The sequence below is a fragment of the Melanerpes formicivorus genome, unplaced genomic scaffold (assembly GCF_026170545.1).
Source record: "Melanerpes formicivorus ecotype bairdi unplaced genomic scaffold, bMelFor1.0.p_v2 SCAF_4, whole genome shotgun sequence".
Taxonomy (NCBI): Eukaryota; Metazoa; Chordata; class Aves; order Piciformes; family Picidae; genus Melanerpes; species Melanerpes formicivorus.
The window spans coordinates 26,198,694-26,215,780 of record NW_027142356.1 but is presented as its reverse complement, the minus strand read 5'-3'; the positions used below and the strand labels follow the sequence as shown (position 1 = coordinate 26,215,780).

At 48.8% G+C, this 17,087-nt stretch overlaps 1 protein-coding gene across 27 annotated transcripts in view; it reads right to left on the bottom strand.

Annotated features, from left to right (window-relative positions):
• The window catches only part of ADGRL3 (adhesion G protein-coupled receptor L3), a 614,635-nt gene extending 601,580 nt beyond the window's left edge, over positions 1–13,055 (bottom strand). For 8 of the 27 annotated variants that reach the window (XM_068137399.1, XM_068137406.1, XM_068137401.1 and 5 more), the window contains exon 1: positions 11,929–13,047. The gene's annotated coding sequence lies outside the window, so the exon portion shown is untranslated. Of the gene's footprint in view, positions 1–11,928 lie in introns of all 27 variants that reach the window. The other 19 variants (XM_068137390.1, XM_068137391.1, XM_068137389.1 and 16 more) reach the window with 7 other exon arrangements.
• Between the last annotated feature and the right edge of the window lie 4,032 nt (positions 13,056–17,087).

The window sequence follows — 17,087 nt, the reverse complement described above, 5'->3', positions numbered from 1 at the left end:
GTTGGTTGGTTTGTTTGTGTGGCTTTTTTTTTTTCTTGCTACAAAGTTCCAGCATCCTACAAATTCCAAATGATAAGCCCCTATTACAGGAATCCCTATTACAGGAAGGTGTCCCTGCCCATTGCAGGGGGGTTGGAACTAGGTGATCTTTGAGGTCCCTTCCAACCCTAACAATGCTCTTATTCTATGATTCTGTGATAAGATTATTGATACAAAGCTACATGCTCATCTGCAGGAACTGATACAGTCATAGAATCACAGAATAATTTTGTCTGGAAAAGACTTTTGAGAACTTTGAGTCCAACCTCTCTGGAGGTGTTCAAGGCCAGGTTGGATGAAGCCTTGAGCAACCTGGTCTAGTGAAAGGTGTCTGTGCCTGGCAGGGGGATTGGAACTGGATGATCATGAAGGTCCCTTACAACCCAAACCATTCTATGAATCTATGAATATTATGGTGTCTTCACTGCTGCCCTGAGCAGCCTGTTCCAGAGCCTGACAACACTTTGGGCGATCAAACTTTTCCTAACATCCAACTTAAACCTGCCCTGGTACAACCTGAGGCCATTTTCTCTCCTCTTATCACGTATTCCTAGAGAGAAGACACCAGTACTCACAGAGAAGAGACCAATATCCACCTGGCTCCAATCTCCTTCTAAGGAGTTGCAGAGAGCCAGAAGGTCTCCTTTCAGCCTTCTTTTCTCCAGTATGGCAAACAATATGCCAACAGGGAGGTCCAGGAGCATGCAAAGCTTGGTCCATAAATAACTCTCGGCAGACTCTGGGCCCAATTCTGCAACATAACCATTCCTATACACATGGATCCTACTCTCACTCCTTTGCACTTGTTTTAATCTTCTGCATTGGCTTAGAAGGCACCCTCAAAAGTCATCTTGTCCAAGCCCCATGCAGTCAGCAGGGACACCTCCAACTAGAGCAGGTTCCCCAGGGACACATCAAGTCTGATCTTGCATGTCTTCAGGGATAAGGCCTCAACTGTATCACCTAGAAACCTGCTTCGGTATTTCACCACTCTCATTGTGCAGAACTTCCACCTGATGTCCAACCTGAATCTCCCCTGCTCCAGTTTCAAACCATTACCCCTCATCCTATCACTACGAGTCCTTCTAAACTGTCCCTCCCCAGCCTTCCCGTAAGCCCACTTCAGGTGTTAAAACATAGCTATGAGGTCTTCAGAGCTTTCTCTTTTCCTCTTAAAAAAAAACACCAAAAAGCCCCAAACCCTACTGCAGAGCTATCTCCCCGTCATATCTATTATTCAAGAAAGGCCTCATTGAATAAATGTCTGTTCAGAGGCTCTAAACAAATTTCATTTCTGAGCACCACTGTCTGCAGCCCAGCAGGCCATTTCACCCAGATAAGATCACACATTTAATCAAACGCTTGGGGAACATAAATAAATAAATAAATAAGAAATCCACACTGAGTTTGCTTAATAACCTCAAAACCAAAAGTGCAGCACTGGCAGCATACTAATTTTTCGTGCTCTTTCTTCTTTGAGGGTTGTCTCAATAGTCAAGGTCAACCGTACATGGGATTTCTTCTAATTAGGGTTTCTGGTAAAGCCTGGACCTGCTCACTCTCACCACTTAGCCATAGATTTCCCTAAAATGAAGACATCTCTCTTTCATTTTTAATTAAATCATGGCAGTATCCCACCCAAGTGTAACAGACAAAAGTCTTCTAACTCTGCTAGTTCAATAGAGAACATAAAATGAAAGACAACTGGGGGGAAAAAAAAAAGGGGGGGGAGGAAAAAAAAAGCCACATCTTTGTGGTCAAGGAGGACCCACGCACACAAATGGCCAGGGTTTAAAAGGAAAAGTGATTTACAGGAACAAGGGAAAAAAGAAACCAAAACACTGACATGGTTATTTGCTTGGTGTCTCACTGCAGCCCAGCAGAGACCTATCTGAGTAAGAAATCAGGAGCAGAGATGACAACTCCATGTCAACAGATGCTTTGGCATTTGTTTTATTGTAGTAATAATATAAGAAACCAGCTCAAAGACACTGCATGGTGCTACTACAACCCCAAAAACACATCTGCGTGGCTACAGACCAGATTTCTTGGATGTTCTTCAATAACTTGCTTACTACTTTAGCTATTGATTTTGGTACATTTCTTTATTTGTTTAAGTCTCCAGCTTTTCCACAATGACTACTGCTGAAATAGACTTTGCCCCCAGATTGCATGAACTTGGGAGGACCCCTGGACCCTCGCTGTGCTCAAGCCTGCAGTTTGAAAAGGGTCAAACAAAAGCTGGTATCCTCACCCTTACAGCTTGGCCCATAGGTTATGCTGGCCTGCCCTTTGCTCACATGAGATGAGGGAGCAATTAAGCACAAAGGCTTTGGGGAAGACAACACCCTCATAGCTGTTCTCAAAGCTGGAAGAGACAAATAGCAAGGCAGCTTTTAGATATATTCCCCACCTCGTCCCATTCTCCATGCCACAAACACCCCCCCCCTGCACACACTGTGGAAGTCTGAATTCTCTCCTTGGATGGGGAAATTACAGCACATTTCCAAATGATTCAAGACCTTGGTTGAGGTGTCCTAAATCCAAAGGAAGAACATTTCAGATCACACATACAGTTCTAATGAGGTCAACCTGAAGTGCAATGTCCAATATAGCAATTTGCAGTGTTGCTGGAAACAAGAATGACTGCGTACTCACACAGCCCAGAGGGCAAACCATATCCTGGGCTGCAGCAAGAAGAGTGTGGTCAGCAGGGCAAGAGAGGGGATTCTGACCCTTTACTCTGCTCAGCTGAGACCCCACCCCCAATACTGCATCCAGTTCGGGCATCCCCAGCAGAAGAAGGACACAGAGCTGTTGGAGCGAGTCCAGACTACAGCCACAAAGATAATCCAAGGGCTGGAGCACCTCTGCTGTGAGGACAGGCTGAGGGAGCTTAGGTAGTTCAGCCTGGAGATGAGAAGACTCTGGGATGACCTTAGAGCTGCCTTCCAAAACCTGAAAGGATCCTACAGGAAAGCTGGAGAGGGACTTTTCATAAGGTTATCTAGAGACCGGACATGGGGGAATGGTTTGAAACTGAGGAGAGTAGGTTTAGAGTGGATCTTAGCACGAAGTTCTTCAGTATGAGGGTGGTGAGACTCTGGGGACAGTTGCCCAGAGTGGCTGTGGATGACTCCTCCTGGAGGTGTTCAAGGCCTTGGGCAGCCTGGTCTAGTTCAGAGGCACCCCAGCCTACTGCAGGAAGGTTGGAGTAGATGATCTCTGAGGTCCCTTCCAACCTAAGCCATTCTGGCAGGGAGAAAACCCAACAAAGCAAAGCAAAAGTGGCAAATAAGGATTCACATTCCATGGCAGGTATTTCTGGTTACAAAATTTGCAGCATACTTCTTGCTGGCAAAACCAAAAAAAAAACACCACAAAACAACAACTCACAACCAAAATTTGTCCCCTTCTAAGCAACTGATGGGAATCTTCCTTTGGCTTGAAACCATCACCAGCCTGAAATGGTGATTCACTGTCAGTCAGCAACACACACACACACACGTGAAGGCAGTGTGAAAGGAGTTAACATCATCCCTGAAATTCTCTTCAAGTCTCTTCCTCAGTGACATCTATTCAAAGAGACAGGTGTTTTTCTTCTTTTTTTTTTTTAACTCCTTTCCACCAGCAGTCTTTGGAAGAGAGGAAAAAAAGAATAAAAAGAAAACCAGAAAGAGGAGAAGAGAGGGAAGATGGCATAAAAGAAGAGGGGAAAAAATCAAGAGAAAAAGGCAGGGGAAAGTGGAAGAATAAAGTGGAAGGAATAAAGGCAGAAAATAAGGAATTTTAAAATTAAAAAGGAAAACAATAAAAATAAAAGAAAAAGAAAAAAAGAAAAAGGAAAAAATATTTTAAAAAAAGTGACAAGGGAAAAACAGAAGCAGCAAAAGCCCAGAGAGCTATTGAAAATCTCCTTGCAGGGTTAGCTTGTCACTGGAATGCATTTGAGTATTCAGGACACCCACCCATGCAGAACATCAAAACCCGGGTTGGGGTTGCCTCCCCTATTCTCAGGAGCTTGAGCCAGGGCTTGGTCTGCACCATGGTGCTGAGCAGGCAGGCAGCAGATTGCCTCTACAAGGCTTGCAAATGGCAAGACCCCACCAACCAAACAGAACAGGAGCTTCTGCTTGGTTCTTCCCTTCCCTCCCGCTGTCCTCTCCACAACACACAGGGTATGGGAGACAAAACCAGTCAGCAGCTCAGCAGCAAACAGCGCTGGACTTCTTTTCTGAGCTAAATTCCCCATCTAACCCAGATCATAGAGCCACAGAATTGCTTTGATTGGAAAAGCCCTCTAAGTTCAGCACATCCAGCTGTCAACCCAACACCACCATGGCCATGAAACTATCTCCTGAAGTGCTATGTCCACTTGTTTCTTCGCTCCACCACCTCCCCGGGCAGCCTGTTCCAGTGCCTGACCACTCTTGCAGCAAAGACATTTTTCCTAATCTCCAACCAAAATCTTCCCAGGCACAATTTCAGGCCATTTCCTCTCCTTCTATCACCTGAGACTAGGGAGAAGGTACTGATCCCACCTGGCTCCAATCTCCTTCCAGGGAGTTGTAGAGAGTGATGAGGTCTCCCCTTAGCCTCCTCTTCTCCAGACTGAACAAGCCCAGTTCCGTCAGCTGGTCCTCACTAGCCCTGCTCTCCAGACCCTTCACCAGCTTTGTTGCCCTTGTCTGGACCTGCTCCAGCAACCCAATGCCTGTCCTGTAGTGAGGCCTTAAGGTTAGCCAGATTACTTATCTCTAACTTACCCCTACTCCACTCTTGAAGGAAAATGTTGACATACTCAAGAAAGCTGCAAACAGCACTTCTGCAACACAGTGACACTTCTCTGTGCTTTGAGGGCAGGTAAAAAAAAATCTCATTTAGGCAGGCTTGGGATCAGCAGCTTCAGAACAGAATCAGGCTGCTCTAACAAAATAAGCACAGACCAGCCTCGAGTCTGATAAAACATGTGGCTGCTCAGCATATCTGAAATGGAGTTGGTTTATTTTGGTGTTGGGCATATTTGAAAAGTGCAGGCCTGTGTGCATGTGGTTTTCTGTTCTTGTCCATCACCTCTGCAGATCATCCAGTCCAACCCCCCCTGCTAAAGCAGGGGCACCCACAGCAGGTTGCCCAGGATCACAGTGTCCAGGCAGGTTTTGGAAGTCCAAGTTCTCTGGCACTCTCAAAGTAAAGAAGATTTTCCTCACGTTGAGGTGGAACTTCCAGCATTCTCGTTTGTGCCTGCTGTCTGATGTCCCTGTCCCTGGGCACCATGGAGAAGAATCTGGCCCCATACTATTGACCCACACCCTTTAGATATTGATCAGCATTTGTGAGACCCCCTCTCAGGCTGCTCTTCTCCAAACTAAACAGCCCCAAGCCTCTCAGCCTTTCCTCCTCAGAGATGTTCCAGTCCCCTCAGCATCTTTGTAGCCTCCAATGGACTCCATTCCAGCAGTTCCCTGTCTGGGGGAGCCCAGAACTGGATGCAATACTCAAGGTGCAGCCTCATCAAGGCAGAGTAGAGGTGGAGGAGTACTTCTCTCATCCTGTTTCTCACACTCTTCTTAATGCACCCCAGGATGCTATTCGCTTTCTTGGCCACAACAGCACATTGCTGGCTCATGGTGGACTTGCTGTCCACCAGCACTCCCAGGTCCTCCTCCACAGAGCTGCCCCTCTAACCTGCACTGGTGCAGGGGGTTATTCCTCCCTAGGGGCAAGATCTCACAAAACTCAATAGGGAGAGAGAAGTTTTTCCAGCATTAATTCCTCAAAAGTAGAGGAATTCCTGTTACACTTCATTTTAACTGTAAGAAAACACAAATGTGGATCTTTTGCATTTATCACACTTGACTGGAAGCTTTAGAAACACACAGCTCCATTGCAAGGTTCAAAATCAATGACCTTACCTGGCATAAATCAATGCAACTGCAATCAAGGCAGTTAAGCTATTACAATTAATATGATTCAAAGCTATGATCCAAACTACTCCAAACACTGTGCAAAATATTTCAGAGCTGTTCCCTGCCAGGTATGAGGAGAAACTTCTTTAATTTAAGGGTGAGTGAACACTGGAACAAGCTGCCCAGAGAGGTGGGGGAGTCTCCATCTCTGGAGACATTCAAAGCCTGCCTGGACATGCTCCTGTGTGACACTCTTTAGGTGACCCTGCCTTGGCAAGGGGGTTGGACTCAAGGATCTCCAGAGGTCCCTTCCAACCCTTAACATTCTCTATTTCTCTATTGAAGCATTAGGTTTGTAACCACCATAATCATTCCTATGCCATTACTCACACGTTGAGTATAAATATACATAATAAATAAATGAAAATTAAAACAACAATATCCTGGTAGTGTGAGGCCAGATTTCAAAGGATGCTCTGTCAAAGTTCATTATCATTAGGCATTCAAATGACAAGGGGACTGGGACATCTCTCTCCTGAGGAAAGACTGAGAGAATTTGGGCTTTATAGTCTTGAGAAGACTGAGGGGGGATCTCATCAGTGCCAATCAATAGTCAAGGGGTGAGTGTCAGGAGGATATGACCAATCTTTTTTCAGTGGTGCCCAGTGACAGGACTAGGGGTAAGGGCCACAAACTTGAACTTAAGAAGTTCCATCTAAACATGAGGTGCTTAATTGAAGGGTGCTTAAGCCCTTAAAGCCCTACTATTCAGTGTGATGCTGTGTGAAATGTGTAACTTCATATAGCCTAATTAGGACAGCTTCCAAACCCTGCTTTCCTTCCCTCAGAACGGTATCTCTTTCATGACCACTGAAATCAAAAGCTGCCAAGTCTCAAATGAAAGTGTCTTGATTTTAATCTCTGACTGTTTTCAGGAGCAGATTTTAGAAGTGTGCAGAGATTTCAAGCGTACACAGCTTTGTTCAGCCTGAAATGCCACCTCTGGCTGACAGCAAAACACAATTAGTAGAAATGAAATGCTCAAGCAGGGGAATAGGTTTGAAAAGACACTAGAGCTGAACAGGGAAGTCATGAAGCATGCAAAGCTAGGTCCATAAATAACTCTTGGCAGACCCTGGGCCAAATTCTACAACACAACAATTCCTCTACACATAGATCCTACTCTCACTCCCTCGCACTTGTGTTAAGCTCCCCTTGATTCACAGATTGCACTGGGTTGGAAGGGACCCACAAAGGTCATCTTGCTTAAGCCCCCTGCAGTCATAAGGGACACCTCCATCTAGATCAGGCTGCCCAGGGCCACACTGAGTCTGACCTTGACCGTCTTCAGGGACAGGGCCTCAACTGCACTCCTGGACAACCTCCTCCTGCAGCACCTTTTAAAAAGATACACATCTGATGTTCTTAAGAATCTTCCTCACAGGGAACTCACAGAATCATAGAATGTTTTGGGCTGGAAGGGACCTTAAAGATCATCTATTCCATCTAGTCAACAGAAGTGCTACATCAGCTATAGCAGGAACCTCGTTGCACTGAGATCTCCCTTGAATGGGAGTGGGCCTGAAGCAGTTGGGATGGGAAGGTTTAAGGGAAAAAAAAAAAAAAAAAAGAAAGAAAGAAAATTAAAAAGCAAGCAATGAAAAAGGCCATTTGGAAAAAGGGAATCACATCACAGATTGGAGCAAGAGGTTGCCATTAAAGTAACCAGGAATTGTAAGTAGGTGCTTAAAAGCAAAGGTCCTCCTTCAGCAGCCTGCTCTGGCAGCTTCTACTGCCTGCAGGCACCAGGATGAGATCAGGGAGTGCTGGAGCATATCAGCACCTACACAAATGAGGACACACTCACACACATCACAGGCTGGTATTAAACAGCCTGATATTAAGTACTGGTGAGGACAGTGGCAAAAGTTTGCCAAGGCAGAGGCGACCCCAGGAGATGAGGCAATCAGAAGCCAGGCTGCCTTGCCTGGGACAGTTACATTCCTGCAAATACCCAAGGCAGAGTGAATTTTCTAGCTCTCCATCCTCTAGACACCTAAAATAATTGGCTACAGACATAGCAGAGGCTGAATTGTGTAGGGCCACACTTTGGCATCATGGTGCACTTCTAGTATTCCCATCCCAGCAGGAGGGCATCCATTGAATGAGAAAGGGATCAACAGGGAAGAACTATCATAATCACTCCAATCACAGAACCATAGAATGGTAGGGGTTGGAAGGGACCTCTGGACCCTCTAGTCCAACCACACTGCCAGCACAGGTATGCCTAGATCAGGTTGCACAGGAAGACATCCAGGTGGGTTTTGAAAGTCTTCAGAGACTCCACAACATCTCTGGGCAGCCTCCTCCAGTGTTCCATCACCCTCAAAGTAAAAGTTTCATCTTAAGTTAAACTGAAGCCTTCCGTCTTCTACTATGTACCAATTGCCTCTTGTCCTGTCATGGGCCACCAGTGGAAAGAGCTCAGCAGAGGGGGAGGAGAACCTCCCTTGATCTGCTGTCTAATCTCTTCTTAATGCACCCCAGGATACCATTGGCCTTCTTGACCACAAGGGCACGTTGCTGGCTCATGGTAAACTTGTTATCCCCCAGCACTCCCAGGCCCTTCTCCACAGAGGTGCTTTCCAGCAGGTCAGCCCCTAACCTGTACAGATGGAAGGGGCTGGTCTGTTTTCACAACCACCAAGTAAAGCAATTTTTAAAATAATTAAAAAGGGCATAAAAAGCTTGATGCTCATCCTCCGGGGCTTAGCTTTCCCTTAATCCATCTTGCTCCCTGAATGCCACCTCTTGCATCAATCCTCAGCCCACCCTGCTGTGCCACCTGTGTATTTTCCTAGTCAATCTACACACTCCCCACACTACTAGTATTAAATTTGTAATAATAAATCACCTGCTCCCAGGACTGCTCCATTTACAAAGACTCCACTCTCCCCTGTGCGCTTCATTTACTCCTGTTGACGATGCAGATTCTTCATGCTCTGAATGTGAAAACCCTGATGGGACAGCATCAGGATCTCCACCCGACACACTGACCAAAGCTAAAGGTCATGCATACTCCTCTCCAAATCTTTATTTCTTTATTATTTGTAACAGCCCTGCAAGGCTGGGCAGCACCCAGACACCCAGCCAGCTCCTTTCGTCTTGCCTGCATCTTCACCTGCAAACCCCTCCCAGGCAGCAAAGGGCACCAGTTTCGTTTTCACACCGGTGGGCAGGGCGAGTTGTTTGCTGCTGCTGCTGCGGGAGCAGGCAGTCTTCTTTGCAATTAACACCAGGATAGGAAAGCTTTGCAACTCTGACACATCAACATGGTCCCCATGGCATCCCAACCTGGTGCCCATGGCATCCCAACCTGTGGGACACGTCGCTGAGCACCAGCTGCGGCAAACAAAGCATGGGGATGAACCCAGCAGGTGCTCGGGGATGAATTTCCTAGGCTGAGGCACAAGCTGCTCCACCATCTCCGGAGGGCACTGAAATCCCAGCTCCTACTTTTGTCAAAGAAAAGAGTCGAGCAAGGACTTGCTAGCCTTAAACTTCATAAATACCATTAAAACCTCATTGCCCCACAAAGCAGGGCTTGGTGTTTTCACTCCCATCAATCTGCAGTGACATTTAGCTCGCTCTGGAATTAAATGCAAAATTAAACATATCCTCTCCTAAGAGCCCCCAGAAGAAAAGGGGGGGGGGGGGGGGTGAAAACCAAAAATAAATCACATTTTATTGAGGAACAAAAATCAGAGGGAACTCAGAGGCCCGCACTAACATCCTAAAAACGTGAGTCCTTTCAGAGACAGAGATTTGCATCCACTTTATTTTTCCCTACTATGTAACAAGGCAACAGTCACTGAGCAGCCAACCAAGCCTAAAGAAGGGGGAAATCAAGGAGGTGAAACAGTACCAGCCTCAACCACAAAAAGGGGGACAGCACCCAGCCACCTGAGAGCATTTGTTTAACCTTCAGGAATAGAACGCAGACCTAACCTCAATTTTGCCACCCAACATCAGCATGGGGGTCCAGATTTCCCCCCCTCTCTGGTCTCCTATTTCTAGGTGACGACTGCAGCCTGTTTTAACCTGCAACACCTGGTTTACCCTCACCCCACCTCCACCCCCCCAAAAAAATGGGAAAATTCTATTTTTCTTTCCTAATGGATACACAGGAGAAACTTGTTAATATTAGTAACCCCTGGAAATGATGATAAATGAGCTCTGCAAAGCACACACTACTACTCAAGACCAAGCAGGCAGCACTGGCTGCACTCTTGGAGAGAGGACATTCCACAACGAAAATGGAATGTATTTGCAACTCCAGGGAAGTTCTGGGTGGCTTTATTTTGTTTGTTTGTTTGTTTGATCTTTTGCTTTTTCTTTTTTTTCTTTTTTTTTCTTTTTTTCTTTTGAAAATCCAGATGCAAAGCTGTGAAATAACCAGTGTTATGACACAGAAAGAAACTGCCACAAGCAGGCTACCTATCTGCCTTCTATCAGGACACAGATGGTATTGTTACCTTTATTTTTGCATCTCAGCCTCATCCTAGGCAGCTAGCCGCCTGGAACCAGGAGTGGACAAGTGGGAATGCTAATACCTACTAACGAGTCATCTAAAGAGGAACATAAATACCACAGACGCGAGTTGTTTTGGCTACAGCAATGAATGCTACAGTGACAAGCAGACAACAATCTATTGCTTTGGGCTATATACAAATTGTTGTAACTACTGCAGAGAAGAATTCAATGCCTGTCAGGAAAGGGAGAGAAAGAAGAGACTCCTTTCCCACCACATCATCGCTCCCGTGAAACTGAACATCTGCCTGTCTATAGGGAAAGGGTGGGGGGAAAAAATTAAAGAAACCAACTCAATGCATCAGTGAGCGGGGCTGCCTTGTTTCCATGGACAACTCTGGACACAAGGCTGCTGATCAAACTCAGCCCTTGAAGGGACATCTAGATACCCACACAGGGCACGTTGCTGCAGCACGGTACCTACATCTTCATTAACAATAAAGGGCACCACCAGTTTGAGATAGGCTTCCTAGACTGGGAAACGGGGCCGGGGGGTGGGGGTGCAGGGGGGGGAGGGAAGAAAAATGGAAAAAAAAAAAAAAAGGACTGATGTGTATGACTCATGGCAGGGAGAGATCATCAGCTTACAACCAGATTTCCAAGTTAAACAGTCAAAAGATGATTGCAAGGGCAACAACACAAATAAACAATTAAGCGAGCGAATAAACCAAGGGTTAAATAAATAAATAAGCATAACCCCCGTGAATTTTCTGCTCCTAGCCACACACACCAGCTCCTGCTCAAAAATCCCCCTGGCAAATGCCAGCCCTTTACGGTTAAGAGCTGGCAAACGCATTCTCAGAGACAGGAGGTGGGAAGCTCTCAACATCTCTAGCAATGCATCTACCTGGACCATACATTTCCCTCTTGGACTGCAAAGGAAAGAGAAGCTTGCACCTACCTGTAACCCAGGGCCGCTGGGCTGGATGCAGACCTACCACCCCGTATTCACGTACACGAGCCCCAGTGCACACCACACACACACCATTCGGCAATCCATGCCCCTTGCCCACCCTCTGCCTCCGGCTATGCAGGGAAGCGCTTACTTCACCCTTCAGCAATGGAAACGAAATGTAGACCCACAAATGGGTGGGCATGAGGACGGGGTGGGGGGGAACGCATAAAACTCAAGAATTTCTCAGTGCAACACCAGCAAACCAACTGGTCCAACGTGATAGTTTTCATTAAAATAAAATACAAAATAAAGCCGGGGGAAGAGTGAGACCAAAACCTACTAGATACTCTCCATCTTTCTTTGACATCCTATCTGTCCCCAGACAAACCAGCTGGAGCCTACGAGGTACTTATTTCCCAATTAGCAGCACATCCCTCGTCCCTCCTGTTCCCCCCTTCGCCCCCAACTTACCCCCCAGAATGCAGACCCCATTACCTGAAGGATCCAGCCCCCCGGAGCAAACTATCCTGATTATGGAATATTTCAATCCAAACGTGTGCCCAGGATGGCCGGCACCCTTCAGCCCAAGGCAAGCAGGCAGAGGTGGGACTGAGGGCCAGGCAAGGGCTGCTGAGCATCCATCCGACGGCTGCTTAGTTACCTTTAGTCACCTCCGGCTCCTGCGATGCAAGTCCCCATCAGTTCCTCAACAACCTGCAGCAGGGAGCTGCTGCTGCTGCCACAATCCAGCCATTAAAACCAGGGGTGGAGGTAAGAAGCAAACCTGGCCACACAGTACCAAATCCCCCAAAAAGCCAGGAGGAAAAAATAGGGGGGGTGGTGAGAGGAAAAATGGAACGAGAAGAGAGGAACGTCCCTCAAGGAAGGATTTTTTGTTTTTTTAATAAAAGCAAGTAAAAACGGAAAGAAGTCTCTCCTGCCGTGCTCCTCTGCTGCACAGGCTCCCTCCCGGAGGACGGAGGCTGTGTGGGGATGGGGGAGGCGATCGCTCCACGCCTCTCCCTCCGTCGTCGCCGACCCCCTCCGGACCAAAGCCCCGCTCCGATTTACCTCCTGCGGGTGGGCAGCTTCTTCAGTCCAAGGTGATGCCTGCGGAGCCGGCAGCCCCGGCCACCAGGCGCCTCGGATGCGGCACAGTCATTGCCCGCGCTACCGCCGCCGCTGCCGCTGCTGCTGGGGAGGAACAGCCGCCGCCGGGGAGACCACCAGCAACACACCACAGCCCAGCCAGAACAACCTTCCACCATCCCCCTGCTTCTTCTCCTTCTTCTCTTCCCCCTCCAGCACCAGCCGCTTTTCGCATCCGCTCCCCTGCCCGCGGCCCCTCGCTCCGCCGGGGATCAGGGACACAAAGGCGCCCGCGCAGGGGGAGGCGGGCGGACCTCAGCCCCCCAGGCTTCGCCGGCACCCCAGATCCTTTCTCCTCCTTCTCCTGCCGCCGCTCCTGCTGCCGTCGCTGCGGACACCGGCAGCCCCGGCGGGCGCGCCCGGCGCGGTGCCTAACGGGCGCGGGGGGGGCCCATGGCCGCGGGCGGGCGGCCCCGCCGGCTCGGTACCGCTGGGTTCGGCACCGCTCGGCTCGGCTGGGCACGGCTCAGCACCGCTCGGCTCGGCACCGCGCACGGGGAGGGGGCGAAGGAGCGCCGGGACCTGCAGCACCCTCGTCGCCCGCAGGCCGGGAGCGAGGAGCGCGGGGAAGGAGGCGGCGGCCGGCGCGGTGCTGCTGCCCTGCCCGGCGGCGGCCGCACGGATCCGGGCGGGCGGGCGGCGAGCCGAGGGGCGGGGGAGCGGCGAGGGCCCGGATCTGGGTTGCGCGGACGCGGGCTCCACCTAGCAGCCGGCACCGCACCGCACCGCGCCGGGGCCTGCCCGGCTCCCTCCGCCCCGCGCCGCGCCGCCCCCGGGTCCGCTCTGCCCCGCGACCGCCCCCTGGCCACCGGTCCGCAGCGGCCCGAAGGATCCTCTCCCGCCCCATTGGCTGCTCTGCCCACCGCTCCCTTCCCAGGCAGCCAATCGCAGCCTGCCCTCCAGGCACAGAACCATGCCACACTGGATTCCCTGCCTCCCAATTGGCCTCCTGGGCCTTTGTCTCCAGCCAACAGCCAATGACAGGCTTCCTTCCAGGTACAGAACCATGCCACACTGGATCCCCTGCCTCCCAATTGGCCACCTGGGCTTTTGTCCTCAGCAAGCAGCCAGTCACAGAGTGCCTCTCCGTCAGAGAATCATCACCACTGGCTTTCTCCCCTTTCAATGAGTATTTCCCCCTATTGCTCCCCTGCCAGGCAGCCAATCACAGCCTGCCTACCAGGCAGAGAACCATTCCATACTGGATTCCCAGCCTCCCAATAGGCTGCTTGGGTTTTATGTCTCCAGCAAGCAGACAACTGACAATTGCCTGCCTTTCTGGCTCAGACCCATTACCTTCCGGTTTCCCCACCTCCCAGTTGGCTTCTATGCCTATTGCCCCTCTCCCAGGCAGCCAATTGAAGCCAGCCTGTCAGGAACAGACCCATTCCCCGCTGGATTCTCCACCTCCCCACCGGCTTGTCAGCTTGTTGCCCTGATCCCAGCAGCCAATTGCAGCTTGCCTACTGGCCACAGAGGTCTGCAGCAGCCTGGAGCCAACGGCACAAACTTCACCCTGCCCTGGGACCTCCAGGAGTTGGAAACATGGAGACTCTGATGTCTAGACAGCCAAGGATATCAGGGGCTGCAGACATCTAGGACAGGGGACAAGATGCCTGTCTTTGTTTTGCCATATTTGGACTTAGATCCTTCCAAGGGACCTCTGGAAATTATGGTGCTTGGCTGCAACATGGGCAACATTTTTCTCCTGGACTGCATTGTCCATTTGGTTTCAGTCTAGGAGAGGACCCAGGCAAATCCAACTCTTTTAAACAAATAACAAGCAGCAGCAAAATGCAAATGGGATTCCAGTTGCCTGAGGCCACACGCTGCACCTGATCCCATTGACCACACTGGTTTGGGGAGATGCTGCTAAGCTCATGGCTTTCAAAGTCAAAAAACCTGTAGTCTGGAGATATGAAAGGGCTGGAATGAGACCACCCAGTCCACCTCACTGGAAGACCACTCCATTTATTGTCCTTCCCAGATGTTTCTTCACCAAACTCTTACAGCTATCCTTTGACAGAGTCACAGATTGTATCAGGCTGGGAGGGACCCACAAAGGTCATCTTGTCCAACCCCCCCAGCAGGAAGCAGGGACACCTCCAACTAGAGCAGGCTGCCCAGGGCCACATCAAGTCTGATCTTGAATGTCTCCATGGATGGGGCCCCCACCACCTCTCTGGACAGCCTGATCCAGTATTTCACCACTGTCATTGTAAAGAACTTTCTCTAACCTTAATCTGCTCAGCTCTGGATTCAAACTATTGTCCCTTGTCACCACAAGCCCTTCTAAACTGTCCTTCCCCAGCCTTCCTGTAGACCTTGCAAGAGTGTCCCTTCCAGTGGAACAAAGTAATTAAGCACAGAATCATGGAATCATGGAACTGATAATACACTACCACCAAATTACATCCCACAGCACCACATCCAGAAGTCTTTTAAATCCCTTCAGGGATAATGACTCCATCACCTCCCTGAGCAGCTTGTTCCAGTACCTCAAAACCCCTTCTGGGAAGAAGTTTTCCTAATATCCAACCTGAACCTTCCCTAGTGCAACTTGAGGACATTTCCTCTTGTCCTGTCACGTGTGAGAAGAGGTCGACCCCCACCTCCCTCCAACCTCCTTTCAGGAAGTAGAGAGCAATGAGGTCTCCCCTCAGCCTTCTCTTCTCTGGACTTAACAACCCTAGCTCCTTCAGCTGTTCCTCACAAGACTTGTGTTCAAGGCTCTTCAGCCACTTGGTTGCTCTTCTTTGGACATGCTCCAGAACCCTCACTTCTTTTTCTAGAGTGGGGCCCAAGGCTGAACATGATACTCAAAACATAGCCTCACCAGTGCTGAATAGGGGGGACAAGCACTTCCCTAGACCTTCTGGCCACATTATTGCTTATCCAGGCCAGGATGCTGGTGGTCCTCTTGGCCACCCAAGTACAGTGTTGGCTCATGTTCAGCTGGCCGTCCATCAGAACTTCCAGATCTTATTTATCAGCATGGACCATGAGTCAGGAAACTGCTCACATGTCTTGCTGGTTAGGCACAGAGAAGTGTGGTTTGGGCTAGGAGCTGCTACTCTAGTGTGAAAACACCCCTGGAGAATATCTTTGAAGAATAAGAATGTAGGTGGAAAATGGTTTCAAACTGGAAGAAGATAGACTGAGATTAGACACATGAAATTCTTCCCCATGAGGGTGATGAGATGCTGGAACAGGTTTTCCAGAACAGCTGTAAAGGTTCCAAGCCTGTAAGTGCTGAAATCCACTTTGGATGAGGCCTTGAGCAAAGCTGGTCTAGCAGGAGGCATCCCTGCCCATGGCAGGGGGGTGGAACTGGATGTTCTTTGAAGTCCCTTCCGAACCAAATCATTCTGTGAATCTGTGGATGCACTGATGTGCTGTGGAAATAAATTATGGCTGATAAACAAAAACACTGCTTTCCTAACAAAACAAAAATCAGGGCCCATCTCAATGACACTGGAAGCAATCAAGGAAGAACATCAGCTGATGAAATTCACAGGGCAAAAATAAATAAATATATCGAGAAGTCATAACAAAACTGTCTCAAACGATTCTCTTTCCACTGGATTTCTGCAAAGTCCTTATAAACAACACCTGGCCTTTCCCATATGGCTGCAAAACACCCCCAGAATTCTTAGTGAGTGGGGCACAGACTTCTCCAGGGGTTCACTGGAAGAGAAAGCAGATTTTAAAGTAACTGAAAATCGGCTCAGGGAAATCATTCTCATCACTGGGAAAACTCCTTTAAGACTCTTCTGCTCCATCCTTGAGAAAGTCCTTTCCTGCAAGCGTTGATGGAATGTGTCCAGAGAGGGGCAAGGAAGGTAGTGAAGGCTCTGGAGAACAGGTCTGGTGAGGAACAATTGAGGGAACTGGTGTTGTTTAGTCTGGAGAAGAGGAAGCTGAGGACAAAATTCATTGCTCTAAAAAATTGCCTGAAAGAAGGTTGGAGGAAGGTGGGGATTGGTCTCTTCTCCCTAGTATCAGGTGATAGAGGGAGAGGAAGTGGCCTGAAATTGTCCTAAGGGAGGTTTAATTTGAAGATTAGGAAAACTTTCTTTGCTGCAAGAGTTGTCAGGGATTGGAAGAGGCTTCCAGGGTTGTGGTGGATTCATCACCCCTGGAGGTGTTTGAGAAACGTGTGGATGTGGCATTTTGGGACACAGTTTAATGACCGTGGTGGTGTTGAGTTGACAGCTGGACTTGATGGTCTTAGAGGTTTTTTCCAAGCAATACAATTCCATGATTCTATGATTCTTAGAATCCTCAGGGTTGTGGTTGAATCCTCATCCTTGGAGTAGTTTCAAAGCTGCAGGGACATGGCGAGGGCCATGTTTTAACATCAGACTTGGTAGAGTTAGATAATGGTTGGACTTGATGATCTTAAAGGTCTTTTCTAACTGAAGTGATTCTGTGATTCTTCTAGGGGCAGCATAGAGGAAAAAAGACGACCAAATAAATAAACCACCAAAACATCCAATCTTTAA